Genomic DNA, 10,695 nt, shown 5'->3' on the forward strand with positions numbered 1-10,695 from the left:
AACCACCCAATTAAATACAAATTACTGTTTTTGTCAGTGGAGTCTGGTGACAAAAGCATAGATGGATATTATGGTTTAAGCTCCCAGTCAAAAAGGGCTGTCTGACGGCAAGGTAAAGTGGTGAAAATATTCTAAATATAGCGTATATTTAAACTGATATTTATGTTTTTAGGTGTCCAAAACATATTTTGCCCCTGTAGACAGCAGTACATAGCTGAAGGGACAATACTCGTACAGGGCACAATCTGCAGGTAAACACAGACTGTGGATGAGTACTTCAAGCAAACCCACATCAAAAAAATCCAGCGTATCTTGTAAGGTGACTCTGTTATCCAGAATCATTCCCAAAAGAAGTAATCAACAGCTTACTCAAGCGCTTTAATAGTAGAGGACACACGAGCTGCACAGCATGAAGCTTCTCTGACTACTAAACAACATCAACAATATCACCTCACAGGAAGTCTGGAGATACGTCGTCCCTCAACAAGAAACATTTAGTTTTCTCCAGAATCTACTGATTCCACGGAGCTCTTGACAATCCATCACTGCCATGCTGTGTACATAAGCAAGCACTCCCATTTTCACCGCAGACCGACGGCGGTTTCGACTGTCATTTTCAGTCGAAAACTGGATTGTATCCACTCCAAACACAGAGTGATCCTACCAAGACGTTTACAAGCTACAGCATGTTAAAAAGTGGAAGTCGTTAGCGCCAAAAAGTCTGTGATGATGTGAGGGGTCAAAATAGGGGCAGGAGATACAGGAAGTCAGATTTTTCCCTACTGATAACAGCATGCAACCACAGATAGAAACCAAGAACAGACATCATGGTTCACCTGCAGATTTACACCTACTGAAACAGCTGAGACAATCACAGAAACAAATGAGGAAAGAGGTGACCTGTGCAGGAAAAACATATCCCGTTCATTTATTTAACACTCAAAGGATAATTTGGAGAATCTTCATGTAAACAGAAAAACTGTACTCAAATACAATAAAATATACGTTTTATGTTTAATCAATTATGCTTTTCTGCTTTTGTACGATGTCTCTTGCCATTTTTAGTTTGTGCCAAAACTTAAGCATCCAAAAATCATCAAGAAACCTTTTCAAACAATTATGTTAGCATCAACAGGACTTTCTCCAGTTTCAAGTTGTAATGATGGATGTGGGATGAAGGCAATGAAACGATTTCTTTTTCTATTGAGAACAGATCAGTGCACCTTTGCTAATAATTTTACACTCCAAAACAGTTATTTTATTTTTTCAGGAGCATTCACATCTAATGAAATCGCACAACTTCCTTCCACAATACCAGACACAAAGTGTGCTATGAAGCCATGCAGCTTGTCTGATAAAGATTTTTGTTTCCTAACAACCTTTGCACGACACCGTGATTTAGAGGACAGTCGTACGACAGGCTGTCTGACACTCAAACCACATCAAAGCGTCAACACGGTGACAGAAAAATCACATCCCGCATGTCCTCTAGCATTATCTACCGACTTTGTCTATTGTGTGAGCGTGCAGCAGACTGATGCACACAAGGGTGCTCATACACACCAACTTATTCAGCAGGTTAAATAAAAACACAGAGAAAACAGAATAATAAACATGTTTATAATATCCTGCATTTAAGGAGCACGTTAAATTTCAGAACTGCATTAGCTTTTAATGCCAAGACCTTTACACTCTTAACAGACAGCCTATTACATTATTAAAAAAAATAAATTTATTTAAGTCTTTTTTTGTTTTACCAATCCTCTCATTTTTATTTATATTACCAGGATTGTTTTTACTTTCACTTCTTCTCCACTTATTTTTATTTTATATTTTAATTTCACTTATGTATGTCAACACCTGCTTGAATATTTTATCATCTCTTTATTGACTATAGTTTTTATCTTTGTTGTAAAGCACTTTGAAATTAATCTTTTTTGAAAAGTGCTTGATAAATCAAATTGATTTTTAATGAAAGTGATTAAAGATTGATTCTATCAAACTAAAAGCATATAGAAAACAATGAACTTCAGGTTTTTAAAGTCAGACACTCGGATGTGATGCATTTCAGATGCAAGTTAGAGGAAACATTAAAACAGAATAAATTAAGCCATGAGGCGTTTAGCAACGACTACCTGATTTATCAACAGTCTACTGTACAAGAGTAACCTGGACTTTACCCCGTCGAAAGACAGTGGGTCAATCTGATTTTACTGTCAAACACTCGCAACCATTACGGTTAATAGTACCAATAAAAAATCAGTTATGTGCAAATGGCTTACATAATGTTAAGCATAAAACTAAGAGCATTACTCATAGATCTGCAGATAATGACAGCTGTTATCACGGCAAGTGTGTGTATGATAAGTGTGTGTGTGTGTGTGCAGCAGAAAGAGAGAAGGATAGAGAGCAATCACTCTGCTTGTTGTAACTTCTCTATTAGGTGTGTGTTTGTGTGTGTGTGAGTGTGTTTTGTGGGATTTAGAGAGGCTGGGCCCAGCAGTGGTGGTTAATCTACAGAGTAGGAGTAGAAACTTTGTTCTGCTGCCCTCAGGCTCCGTATCTGACACCAGGTGTGTCAGGTGTGTGTGTGTGGGTGTGAAGGAGCGAGAGCGAGAAACAGAAAGAAGAAGAAAAGAAGGAAATAACACCCAACAAGTGGAAACAAGAAAAAACCCTATGGAGATAAATTGCATATTTTGTCTTTCTGTAGTCCGAAATGTCTTTTCTGGCAGGTATTTTATTCATCCTGAGTGATTGGACTGAGAACTTTTATACTGCAGCTTCACAAAGTTTTATAGGGCTGCACTTTATGAAAAAAAACTAAAAATGTGACTGTTTTTTTTTTTTTTTTTTTTACAAATATTACCATACAAGTTGTCATTTTAGTGGAAATGCTCATTTTTTAATTTGTTTTTTACTGTAAAAAAAATACAAAAAAATGTGATAATGGGATTTTACTCGGGGTTTGTACCAAACAAGCATCTTCCCTCACATCTGGATATGATTTTGTATCTCTGTGGCACCACAAATTTTCACTTGTAATGGCATGTTGTAACATATTTTTTACCTTAATTACAAAAACTGCAACTGAACGTTGCGTCGCTGAAACTGCGATTTGGATATTGAACTTAGCCATATTGCAGATTAAATATTTATACTTCATATTTAGATGAATTGTGTCGCCCTAATGTTTTAACACATAACACAGTGAGGTTAAAACTCAAGAACCAGAAGATGCTTGTTAATCTTATTCAACTAATAACATTTAGTGGGGAAAAAATGCCCAGGCTTACAAGTTTTGTCATGATGACACTCATTATTTCATATTCTTACAAATACCCATATTTGTTTCTTTTCTTCACCTTCTCTTCATTTTAATTACTGTACTTACTGTCATTTTTTATTATTGTTATTTTTATTATTATTACTAGAAGTATTAGTAGTAGTAATAGCAGTAGTATTGGTGTTAGTATTATTATTATTATTTTCTCTGTGCTTTACATCAGAGACTGTAGCGATTATCAATTTCCCCCTGGCGATCAATAAAGTATTTATGATAAATAATGCGAATATTTTTATTATATATTTTTACAAATGTTATTTTTTCCCCCATTTTCTCTTATTCTGATTTTTGTAATTATTTTCATTTATTATTATTATTACTATTATTATTATTATTATTATTATTATCGCTATGCTTTACATCAGCGACTGTAGCAAATATCAATTTCCCCCAGGGGATCAATAAAGTATTTCTGATTCTGTGTGCTCTGCAGGACCTACCTCTGCTTTTCTTACTGTCATATCATGTAAATAATGTCCTCGTAAAAAAGGCAAATTAATTAATTAGAGGCTAAAGCTCAATATTTTGCTACTTTGGGGTCTGTGTCTGCTTCCGGTTAGCTAGCTAGCTGTTTAGCTAACATTAGCAACTCACAGCTACATGTACGGTTATATCAGGTTTATTAAATTTATCACAGCACCGTCAGAGATTATAGTTGTGTAAATAAAAATCTTCCGTAACAGGTAGCTCTCACCTGTTTGCTCATTTCCGTCAGCGAATTATCCTTTCATATCCATGATGCGAAACTCAAGCAGCGTTTCCGGCTAGCATCGTCCCCCCCGCCGCCGCCTGTCTCCGGTTCGGTCCATTAGATCAAATAACCGACGTTACAGCTCAAATTCGGTCCTCACTCCTGATCACTTAAACTAAACTCTTTTGAAATATCTAATTCGGCGACCCAGAGTGCTCAAGATTACAGCTGCAATTACTGTTAAGACCAAATAAATTCAAACTGCGACTGGATTTACGAAAACACCGCCTGAACTGTAAATCGGCACCCGATTGGTTGTTTCTTTGACGTAGACGTGAAACCTGATTGGTCGATTAAACCAAAGGAAACGCCCACGACGAACGTGATTGGACAAACATGTAGTTCACTTTGTTTACACTAGTGTCACCTTTGGGTCATTTTGTGTTTAAATATCCATTTGTCGTATTTAATTAAATCATCTCCTTGACTCCATTTCTAAGGTTAAAAAATAAAGCTACAGGGACCTCTCAAGTAATTTGTAAATTTATATTTAATAAAAAGAAAAAAGGGTGTATACATTTTGGTTTATTTATTATTTATTAATTGACCTATTTATTTTGGTGTCTGTTTATTTGTCTGCTTCATTTATATTCATTCAAACCTTTATTTCAGACTCGAGAAATCGACTGAGACCCACATTCCCAATGATAATGAGTATCAAAAGTATACAGCTTTTTAACTTGAATCTTTCAGATAGTTTTTTTTTTTTTTTAACTTATGCTGTACCTTTTACCTGGTGTTTCTTATATGTTCGGTTTGTCAATTATAAAAAACCTACTGACCTTTTTTTTTTTAAATGTTCATATGTTAATTTGTTTTGGTCTAATATTTACAACTGCTTGTCACTAAAATGAAATAATAAAAATAGATCATAAATAATAAAAAATAGATTGAAAATGGATAATAATATAAAAAAATATAAAATATTGTTTGCATACTGCTATTTAACTTGAATCTTTCAAAAAAAACTGTTATTGTTTGGGTTTTGGGTTATTTTTTCGGGGGGGGGGGGGGGGGGGGGTTAACCTGCGCAGTACATTTTACCCAAGGTTTGTATATATTTGGTACTTTGGTAATATAATTAAGAAAAAAAAAGAATAAAAATAAACAACTGACCATCTATTTATGAAACGTCCATATGCTTATTTGTTTTGGTCAGATATTTACAAGTAGTCATCACTAAAAATAAAAATAGATAATAAAAATACATATTATTAATTAATGTTTCATTTAATATTGTAATTATAGTTGTATTCATATTTATTTTTTTTTTATTATATTTTATTAATTTATATATTTATTTAAAGCAATACTTGACAGAGCCAGGAATAGAAGAACACATTTTTCCTGCATCATATTAGCAATTTTATAATCATTAAGTTTTGATCAAATCTTTCTTTTTTCGTTATTTCTGGTTTTTAGTGGAATCACATTGTCCGCATGTAGCATTTTAACATAAAAACATAATTTTGAGAAACATGAGCCAAACTTTACCCACAGTTAAACCACCAGAAATTCCAAAAATATCAGCAACCGGACAGATATGACTTGCCTCGTGACATTAAACGACTCTGACAGGTGTGTGTACCGCAAATAAGCATCTTCTGTCAAAGTTTTAAATTGCAAAGTAAAACAGATAAATAAAGGTGTAGTTTTGTCGCTGCACGCTGCCTGTCAGTCGCAGCGCCTACCTGTCAATCTCAGCTCCTGTCACCTGCTGTCACCTCCTGTTCCGGTCACTTTTCGGCTACAGGTTCAGCAGTCCCGGCATGTGGAGCGCGTCAGAGGACCTCGGTCAGAGCCTGAAGGAGACTCGGTAAAGTTTGCAGCGGTCCGTGTTGACTGGTTCACTTTGCACCGCAGCGCTGTCCGAAAACACAGTCCGGGTCTGAGTCTGAGGCTGCTGACGTCACTTCTGCGCTGTCTTTGTACCACACGAAGATCCTCTGTGAGGGTGAAGATGGATCACTACAGGAGAGGGGAAAAAGACAGACTCCTGTTTGTGCACCTGTTTCTGTCTGCAGATGCAGTCTTAGTTAGTCACTTAGTTAGCCTTCAGAGTTATATTTATACATATGTATCAGTGATGCACGATAATGATTATTTCAACCGATAGGCCTACTGATAAACTGATCATTTCCAGCTTCTTGTGGCAGATAAGATTCGCTACCAAAAAACGATAATATTTGTTTTTGTTTGTTTATCATTGCCTGAGGGTATGAAAGGCTGAGGTGTGGTGAGTACAGTTTAATTTGTGCATTTTCAGCAATAAACGACATTTCAGACAAAAAACGAGGAAAATCGCATTTTTGTGAAAGAACGTTGTTTTCAAGGGCAGAATCAGTTTCATGTTCATATTTTTGGGGGGGGGGGTCACCTGTGGAGACACTGGTGGAGACACCGGTGGGGACACCGGCGGAGAATGAGAGTGGAGTGGACACTGGCGGAGACACTGGTGGAGACACCAGCGGCAACACCGGCGGAGAATGAGAGCGTACACTGGCGCAGACACCAGCAGAGACTATAGCAGTGACACTGACAGCAGAGCGGACACCGGCGGTAGAAACACTGGCAGAGACACCCACGTAGAGTGAGAGCAGAGCAGAGACACTGGTGGAGAATGAGAGCAGAGCAGACATTCGGAGACACCGACGGAGAATGAAAGCGGAGTGGATCAGTCAGCATCAATTATTCATACCCGGATTTCTCTTTCCCCTAAATAGCAATAAAGTCTGCAGTTAGTAGTCCTCTCCTCCCGTCACCCTGGGACCTTAGATTGTCTTGTTCATTTGTTTTTGGACGTGAAATGTTGTTTTATTGCATAACATGAGTTCTACGTAAATTCTGCATGTTGCTTTTTTGTTCCTGCTGCACCAGGAATCGAAACCAAAGTGAGAGCTCTTTATTTCTGTCCTATCTCTGACACACATTCAGGCTGTCAGCCCACTCTTAAAGGGACATGATACAATTTTGCAATATTGCTCCACTTTGTTGATGCAACTTCTGTAAACATGTTTTGTGCTGTGGTTTTGAAATGTATTCAGACATTTAATTTCCTATCATGGTTGCTGTTTCAACCACAAGCGGTAAAAACTTGAGTTTAAAATAGACAAAATGTGTAAGGTTGTTAACGCGACTGCAATTCAAGCTGAAGTGCATCAAGTTATATCATTCTTAATAATTCCTCTCACAAAAAGGGTTTCCAACTTCCCAATGTCCAGCTCCTGTTTAAATGCACATGTTCACTTCATTAACAATCACATTATAAGTACCAGCTGAAAGCAGTTGAAAAAAAAAACCTGTTTTACTTTGTCTCCATCATCTGGTCAAATACTGTTACATCAGCTATTTTGTCTGGATTTTGTGGACTGTCTGTCAGGTCTGCAATACAAGGGTCTCTAATTTAATTTAATTCTTCCTTCCTCATTAAAAAAAATCAAGAAACTGTTTAATTATTCTTTATTTCATTGGTTTAACTGCCAGATACAAGATGATTCCTGCTTTATTAAGGTTAATTTTTCGGAGTGCAACATTCACTGGAGACTTCATGTTTCCTCATCACACTTGTGTTAAGTTTCATATTGGACCATGTTGTGCTTCCAAAGCTTTTTTTGTTGTGCACAAACATTTTTATTGTGAATTAAGACAAGCACAGAGAAACTTTTCCCCTCTCTGTAGCTGAATACTGCGACTACTTGAATATTACTACTTTGTAGTTTAAAAGCCTCTAAATTTAAATTCTGCTCATCCATCATCCTGCAGAGTGAAGTCCAAACATCGGGGTAAAAAAACGATCATTGCTGAGTGGATTTTATGCAGCAGTGGGGCCACAATGGAGAGAAAGCAATGGAGTTCAGAATTGCCTTTATTACTATTTTTATTATTATTGTGTATTTTTCCTCGTACCTGTAGTGCCATTAATCAGTCAAGACAGTTTTGGTGTGAGTTTCTGAGTGTTGGAGATATCAGCCATATTATTATTATTATTATTATTATGTCATTTTATTGTTATTAGTTTTATTGTATTTAATTTTTTTTTATTTTTTTGTTTTTATTTCTATATATTTTGTGTGTCCTTATCTTCTATTTTGTTTTTTGGGGTCTTTGAGCAGCACAAGCCAAGAACCATCTAGTTCCATCATATTGTCCCTTTAAGGAGATACCCGTATGTAGAGTCTTATGACAAAGCAATGCATACTGATTTTTTCTTTTTTTACAAAAAATAAAATAAAATAATTCCCATACATATTTCATGATCAGTCTGTTATTTTGTAATTGTTAAGTGTCACCGTCCCCCGAGCTTAACATCACAGGAGTGTCACTGTAGACAGGTACGAAAAACCGAGTCCAATAATCAAACCAGCACTAAACAGTTGTGATGTGATTGTTTATTGCAGCGACAAAAATGTGAAATCTGAGCACAGAAAAAAGCATTGTTATTTTAACAATTTCCAAACACATTCTTTATCCACGTCAAGAATTTTTTGAAATCCCACCTAAGACAAATGTTACACACCAATTCTTATGTTTGCATCTACAAATGTAACTTCCAGAATATGCCGCATTATTGATCAGTAGATCAGTTTAATCACTCAAAGCACGAACGTATGAATGATTCACGTCATTTTAAAACCCTTGCAGATTCAGGGTTTTTCAACGAGAATGTTGCTTTTCAGAAAATAAAATAAACAGAAAATAAGTGACCAAATTAGCAGATTAGCTAAAGGAGGAACACGTTAACTACTGTAACATTCACTGTGTAAAGTTTAAATCCCATTAACATTGATTTCATTACTCACATTTTTCATTCTTCTGGTAACTTTATCTAAACGGTGTTGTAGCATAACAGATCTTTTAACCAGTAACTCCCGATTCTAGCAGACAACGGAAAAAAAAGTCAAAACTAAACAAAACAAGCCGAGTACACATCCTTCAGCACCTCTGTAAGTCATGAAACAAAGAAAGGCACAAAGAAATCTCTTAACAACAATGAATGAACACATCAAAAATAGCAGGTAAGAGTGTACTTTCACAAATCTGCTGAGCTGTGCTCTTTTCTGGACCACAGCGCTGTAACCAGCAGTCCCACACACGTCTAACGTTTTCTGCTTTAAAGCAGAAACACCTTCATGAAGCCCAAAGAAGCACATTATCAGCGTTTGATTAAAATGAGCTCGAGAAAGAAAACCCAGAAATATGTAAAGACAGCTTCTTTACGACTGAGATGGATGGCCAATGTTTTCATAAGCGCTGATGTTCAAACTACACAAGCATGGAAACATCGTAGAGGGAATCTAAAGATGCGAACATGAAGCAATGTATATCGTATATTTACACATTATGGGAAACACTGTTCCCGATAATAAAAACATCCACTCCTACAGTGAAATATGGAGGGCACTGCCTCCGATACGGACACACACTGGTAGGCAAAAACTACCTTCTTCTTTTTCACATTATGGAAGACACTGCTCCCGATAATGTCGTCGGACGAGACGCGTACGTGCACCAAGGGACGGCGCTGACACCCAGAGGTGATCAGTGAATACCTCTGAAGGTGCGATATGTGAGCCGGCCTAAAAGACCAAACCAGTGTCAGTTTGTTAGAAACGACCTCGAGTTGTGCGGTGAGCGTTGGATGTTCAGTGCCGGCCGTCGGTCGACACGTACGCGTCTTTTAGCAGATGCTGCTTTTGTCATTTCGACAGTATAACTGTCATAATTATGGAAGGCACTGCTCCCGATAATTATACACTATTATTTGTTTTTTATAAAAGGCAATAAAAAAACTATTTATAGTGAACCCTGCCACTGATAAATAAATAACACAATAAATAGACGTACGGTTTCTGTTTCAGTGCCACATGTTTGGAGACGTTCTCCCTCTGTTTTTTTTAAAAGGCCAACAGAGATTTCATGTCAGGAGGCGGACGATTGAGGTAATTAAATTCAGATTTCTTTTTCTGTAATTGTTGCATGCAGTTAGAGTTTTCTTAAAGAAAGACTTCACCCGCTAAATGATTGTTTGGTTTTCCATTTCTCACCCCGTGTTACGTTCAATTTGTGTAAAAAGTCTGTTTTCCTCACATGCCTCCACAGTGAACAAAGAATCCAAAAATTGTGGAAATTCTTGATGAACTGAAGGAGTCCATCTTTAAAAAAAACAAAACTTTATCAAAACATTTGTTTACAAACTCTAAATCATCTTGTGCAGTATAATTTAAGTCTCATTTGTCCAGTCGTGAGCTCAGTACTTTCTACACGTGTATTTATTACAAAAACATTACAATTTCAAACACACCAGTACAGCCTCCTGTAGGGCCGAATAGTTATAGAAACTCGGGTTTTGAAAAGGTTTTTGGTTAAATGTCCTAAAAAAGGTCTGTGGTTAAACAAGCTCAAGAGACTTTCACATTTTGTTCTACAACATAAAATATGTTGTAGATCTTATTTTTTGCAATAATACGAATGGAAAAATCCCACAGGCTTTTTTAAGAGGGAACCAGGGTGACGCTAACTTTGTCCTAAAAAAAGCACTCTTGTAATATTTTAGTAAAAATGCATGTGTTTGGGAAGTACTGGGCGTACGACCGGATGA

This window comes from Plectropomus leopardus, chromosome 12, assembly GCF_008729295.1.
Source record: "Plectropomus leopardus isolate mb chromosome 12, YSFRI_Pleo_2.0, whole genome shotgun sequence".
Classification (NCBI taxonomy): Eukaryota; Metazoa; Chordata; class Actinopteri; order Perciformes; family Serranidae; genus Plectropomus; species Plectropomus leopardus.